Source organism: Chinchilla lanigera, unplaced genomic scaffold (genome assembly GCF_000276665.1).
Source record: "Chinchilla lanigera isolate Chin_1 unplaced genomic scaffold, ChiLan1.0 scaffold00044, whole genome shotgun sequence".
Lineage (NCBI taxonomy): Eukaryota > Metazoa > Chordata > Mammalia > Rodentia > Chinchillidae > Chinchilla > Chinchilla lanigera.
The window spans coordinates 8,846,147-8,852,130 of record NW_004955445.1 but is presented as its reverse complement, the minus strand read 5'-3'; the positions used below and the strand labels follow the sequence as shown (position 1 = coordinate 8,852,130).

Here is a 5,984-nt window from a genome sequence, read left to right as displayed (position 1 = left end):
CTGCGGCCCCGCCCGCCGCCGCGCACTTTCGGTTTTCCTTCCCCGCTGACCCTGGGCGGAGGGAGGAGCCGGGCGGGCGGCCCGGAGGAGGAGGAAGTGGAGGAGGCGGAGGCAGCGGGGACTTGGGGCGCGAGGGGCCGGGCCCTGGCACGGCCGGCGTCCCCGCCCTCGGGGAGAGCGAAAGAGTTAGCGTCGCTTCAGCTCCCCCGCGCGGCGGGGCCGGCGGGCTCGGGCGGGCTCGGCTGAAGGGAGGGGACTGCGGGGGGCGGGTGAGCAGCGCCCAAGGCCGTCGCAGGCCTCAGCCACCCCCAGAGGCGGGGGCACGCGGTGAGCAGCTTGGTGCGTGTGAAGCGCGACATGGCGGCGAGGCCGAGGAGACCGAGCGGCCCAGAGAGTACGGGGAGGAGGGCGGGGCCAGGCTCGGCTCCGACGACCATTGGAGCGCCTCGTGCTGGGCGGGCCAGAAACTACATTTCCCAGGGATCATAGCGGGCAAAGCCCGGAAAGGGAGGGCCTCAGGCCCAGTGCGCACGCTCTTCAGTAGCCTGTGCCTATATAAGGGAGGTTCAGGCTCTTCGTCGTTCTTTCTGTCTGCGGCGCTTTCCGAGTGTGGTGTCCTTGTTGTTGTTTCAAGGGTCACGCTTCCTGCCTCGTGAACCACGTTTTGTGTACGGTAAGTGGAGGTCCTAGTATTCCCCCCGTGTCCCGTGGCACCTCCATAGGTGACGCCAAAATCGCGCTAAGACTGCAGGAAAAATCCGCGCCTTCTGCGTGATTGTGAAGGGCCCTTGGCTGGTGTAAATGATGACTCCCACTTTTTTCCCCATCTTATCGACAATGCTGATGTTTCATAATACTTGCCAGTTACTCCTGATACACCAGCTTGAGAAGACCCAGTCATGGTCTTTCGGCCGTGGGAAGATGGCGATTGATGGCCTCTCTTTGTAGGTTATCGTGGTTAGGGAGTACAGAATGGATGTGGGAGAACAGAGTCACCTCTGGGCCTGCGATAGAACCCTATTTAGACATCGCCAACCTTGGATCTCCTGATCTACAGGGTAAGTATTTGTCTTCTGGCCTGTGGTAGGGCCACACGTGCCTTAAAGAAAGCCTCTTGGTTGGTTAATTTTCCAATGCTGAACGTTAGTGTGTCTGGGAAAAGGTGTGGAACTCAAGGCCTCCTGTATGCGAAGTACGAGCTATACTGAGGGATTAGATTACCCCAGGCCATTGCAGACAAGTTCTGTTGATGACCTATTAGGACGTGGGTTCCTGGTGAAGGGGAAGTGACCCAATATGAAACGTGTTCGGTGTCAGTCTGGTTTTCTTTTTCATTGTCCTTGTTCAGGTAAGGTCTACTTACCAAGTTCACGCATGCCTCGAACTTGCAGCAGTCGTCTTGTCTCAACCTCCCAAGTGCTGGGACTACAGATGTGTGTCACCATGCCTGGCTTGGTGTCATTCTAATACTGCTTTTTATTGTCTTTTTAAGACAGGGTCTTACTATGCAGCTCAGGCCGGTCTCGAACTCACAATGATCCTCCTGCCTCAGCCTCCCCAGTGCTGAGATTACAGTCATGCACCACCATGCCCGGCTTAATGCTGCTTTTTAAAAGCCTTTTAAAAAAAAAATCCTATTCTTTGTAAGGCATATACATTTCACGGTGGATGGACAAGGGGCTAGCATTTTTCTCAAGCCAAATGTGGTGTTCAAATCACCTAGCCTAACATAACCCGGCAGCAGGATCTCAAACACTGGAATTTTACACAACTATAGGTGGGGACTTCAACTGAGGGAAATCAACGTTAGTTGGGAGCAGGGGTGTGCTGCAGTTTGATTAATTTCTGTATACCAGGAGCATGGTTCCAAAAGATGTCTCTTAACTTTCTAGTGTCCAGTGGCTGTTGAATTTTTGTGAGCTGGTGACCTCGTTCCAGTCTTGGGTCTGAGCCCTATATAGGGACAAAGGATTTCACCTACTTGAGGTGCTAGCTATTGAAACACAAGAATATGGGGGGAGAAAACACATGCTAGCCCCAATGGACAAAATATTAGCCGTTTAATAGTCTTTTTTAATACGTCCATGTACAGAGCTGAGGCTGACCCAAGGTTTAGACCCATAATACGAACACATGGCTTCCTGCAGAAGAGTAGGTAGCATACTATGAGCCCTTCTCCCTAGCAAATCTAGTGGGAAGCTAAAATGTCCTCTAAAGTTGATGTTTTTCATTGTTCGCTTGTATTTAAGACTTGCTAAAACAAGGTTGTCCGGTCTGCCTTGAACTTACAATCTGCCAACTATTTCCTGACAGCATGCCTCTCTGACCACTACATAGTAAGATAGAGACTTTGAAAGGCAGGGGTGTTAGATATTGCTAGCAGTGGGACACTAGACACATGTTCATTGTGCTTGCACACTGTACCAGGCAAATCTTACTCCTTTTAATGGTGCTCACAGGAGTTTCCTGCTGGCATATATGATGACTTCAGCTTTTTTCCCCAACAGATCGACCATGTTGATCTCATTTGTTTAAGCCAGTTTCTGTCTGATAAGCCAGCTTGAGCAGCTGCTGTCCACTTATGTGGCCACGTAACTAGCTGGTCAGTGCTCATCTTCCTGTGTTTTCACTTCAGGTTTGCTGATGGCATAAACCAGCCTTTGAATGGAGCAGGATGGTTTCTGAGCATGGGAAAGGATTGGTAAGTTGTGTTCACATGTCTCCCTGAGACATAGGACCTGTGGGGAGACTTAGCTGCGTTTTCTCATCCTTAATATTCTTTGATGCTGATGCAGCTGATGACATAACTTTTTTCCCCATCAGATCGACCCTGTTGATCTAAATAACCATTAGCCAGTTTGGTCTGATGCATCAGCCCCAGCGATCACTTTTTTCTCCCCCAGCATTCAGGTTGTTCATTTTGACCCCGTCTGTTATCTTCCTACAGGTCCCGAGCCCTTGAGGCTGCAATTTGTTGTCAACCTGAGCATTGGTTTGTTTAGTCCTATAACAGGTAAGGTTTCAGCTCTCAAACCCATAGAAGTGATTTGTCCATAAAGAACCCAGGTCGAAGTTGGATTGAAAACGGGGGGGGGGGGGGTTACTATTTTTTAGAGGTTCTCCCACATAACTATAACTGAGAAGATACCTTTGGTATGCATTGCAATTATACTTTTAAAAATAAGCATTCCTCAATCTGGGTTTATTTTTAGTTACGTTCTCCTTAACCTGGAAGGGCTTATTTCTAGATTGAGGTTGGAACAGTTTTGCTGGAAGACAGGCCATCCCATGGAAGTGTCCCAGCTTGCCGGCACGTCAGCCTAGTACAGTGGTGGCGAACTTTACAGAGACAAGCGCTTAAACTGCCACCCAAACCCACTAGGTTTATGGCAGAGTGCCAGCACTGCAGTTAAACCTATGCTGAGGCTTTAGTTTTTTTGGTTTTTAAGCTCCTGTTAACATCTTCTATCTTAACAAAAAAAGTGCCATAGTTTTGGCCACCATTGACCTAGTGGATGGACCAAAGAATTGTGGAATAGGCCACATTTTCACTAGATACTCCTGTTCCCATGTCTTCCAACCAGTGGTGCTTTAGTTAGACCACTGATAATCTACCTTTTGTTTTCTCTTTAGAAGTTTCTCAGCTACGGAGTTTGGGAGTACAAGGTCTTCCGAAAAATCAGTCCGGTGTTCCTGAGGCAGGCCCACAAGCTTTTTATTTAACTTTTGGTACCAAGAATTGAACTCAGGACCTCACCCTTACCTGCCAGGAAGGTGCCATGCCACTGAGCTATACCCCCGGCACCCCACAAGGCTTTTGTGTACTTGACCTGGCTCTCCAGAGTACTGTGCCTGTTTCTTTGACGACTCAAGATTTTAATTCCTAACTTGGTAACAGCTTTCCTACCTGGGAAAAGAAAATAAAATTCTTGAAATCAGAATGCTCTTGTATTTGACTGTTGGTGGTAAACACATGGGTTGGATTATTCACTGGGCCTGTGTATCTGAGGGGGAGAATTGGTGGGGGGGTTGCTTTCTCTAGGCAGTGCTAGTGATTGGGTTGTATCCAAGTTTTAAGATTAAGCAACAAGGAGTAACAATTACTAATAGTTCAGGTTTGCTTATTGCTCCAACTCAAGTGATAATTTTGAATAGATTAGAATTTTACCTTTGAGAAAAAGATACTTTGATATGTAATATGACTTGGTATTTACTCTTACCCTTGAGGTTTAGGGGTTAGGTAATAACGTTCTGTCTTGCACGAGGCAAGTCAGGCTTCCTTTTTGAGATTTGCATAGCAGGAAGCTTGAGGGTATCTTGTAGCACTTTTGGAACCTATCTCTAGATTATAATACTTAAACCTAATACAAATTTGGTATTGCTTGGGGAATAATGAGAAGGGAAAGGCTGGCATATAGCTGTGGTAAAGCACCTCTGTCATGCATGCAGCCCTAGTTTTAATTGCCAGAACTGGACCAGGCTGGGGATATAGCTCATTGGCACCAGTGCCTACCTGGCAAGCGCAAGGTCCTGAGTTCGATTGCTGGTACCCAAAAAAATCGCCAGGACTGGGGCGGGGTGTGGTGGTGCATGCCTGTAATCTCACTACTCTGGGAGGCTGAGGCAGGAGGATCGTTGTGAGTTTGAGACCAGCCTGGGCTGCATAGTGAGACCCTGTCTCGAAAAAGAAAAAAAAAATTGCCAGGACTACAAACATCTGCACAAAGACAAAAAGGTGGGTGGTTTTGGTTTTTTGGAACTGGGAGTTGACTCAACCTTATGCTTCCCAGGCACGCGCTCTGTCACTGAGCTATCCCTGGCCCAGAACATTTAGAATATCCCTGCCAAGCAGGGATATTAATACCTGTGATTCCAGGGCTGAGAGGCTGAGGCAAGAGTTTGAGGCTGATGTGAACTACATAGTCGGACCCTGACTTAAAAAAAGGAATAAAAACGAGTGCCGGCTGTGGTGGACCTGTCTTCTTGCTGGGAAATAATGTGTTGGCACAAAGTAGCATTTGCCCCTATAGGTAGGTCAGGTGCTTTTCAGTGCTCCAGCAACCCTGGGCCTGTAGTCTGCACACTTTAGGAGCTACTTCCCCTATTTTTTGTGGTGCTGGGAATAAAACTCAGGACCTAATGTATGCTTGATAAGTGCTCTGCCCCTGAGCTACATCCCTTGGTTTTTTTTTTTTTTTTTTTCCTTCAGCACCAGGAATCAAACTCATGACCTCGCACTTGCCAGGCAGGCACTGTGCCACTGAGCTAAATTCCCAGCCCTTACATTCCTACTTTAAATGCAACTACCTCTAGTTACAGTACTAACTAACAATGGCTAAGATTTATTGAACCCTTGTTAACGTAGGGGTTTTTTGTTTTGTTTTTGTCTTTGAGAGGGTCTTGCTCTGCAGTTCAGGCTGGCCTTGAGCTCATTTTGTAGCCCAGGTTGGTCTCGAACTCGATCCTCCTGCCTCAGCCTTCCGAAGGCTGCGATTACAGGTGTGTGCTGCTGTGCCCAGTTTATGTGTTCTTTCATGCTACAAACTACTATTTTTTCTGTTTCCACCAACCCTGAAGCTGATTATATTATTAGGTTTATATGTGAGTCGAAGGAACAAAGGCTCAGTAAAGCAAAACTTGTTTAGCTCAGTAACACAGCACCTGCCTGGGAAATGCGAGGTCGTGAGTTCGACTTCCGGTACCAAAGAAAAAAAACAAAAAAAGTAAAGCAAAACTTGTCTGAGGTTATACAGCCAGAAAGTGGCAGAGCAGAGCCAGCCTGCTTTGACCCTTAGCTTAATAGCAACATACTACTTAAAGGAAGTCTGATGGGTATAGGAAGTTGATTTCTACCTTTTCAGGGTTTATATCCTTTTGTGTGTGTACTAGAGATTGAACCCTGGATCTTCACACTGAGCAACATCCCCATCCCTTATTTTCTAATTTTAAAGCACAGTCTTGCTAAATTGTTAAGTTACCCAAAA

The 5,984-nt window shown here is 47.5% G+C and overlaps 1 long non-coding RNA gene across 1 annotated transcript; it reads left to right on the top strand.

The window, feature by feature from the left end:
- Window positions 1-8: 8 nt before the first annotated feature.
- LOC102005978 lies at window positions 9-3,941 on the top strand. Its single transcript, XR_001235594.1, has 5 exons — window positions 9-673; window positions 949-1,058; window positions 2,636-2,701; window positions 2,948-3,013; window positions 3,634-3,941. It is a non-coding gene; the product is annotated as an uncharacterized LOC102005978 (long non-coding RNA).
- The last annotated feature ends 2,043 nt before the right edge of the window (window positions 3,942-5,984 follow it).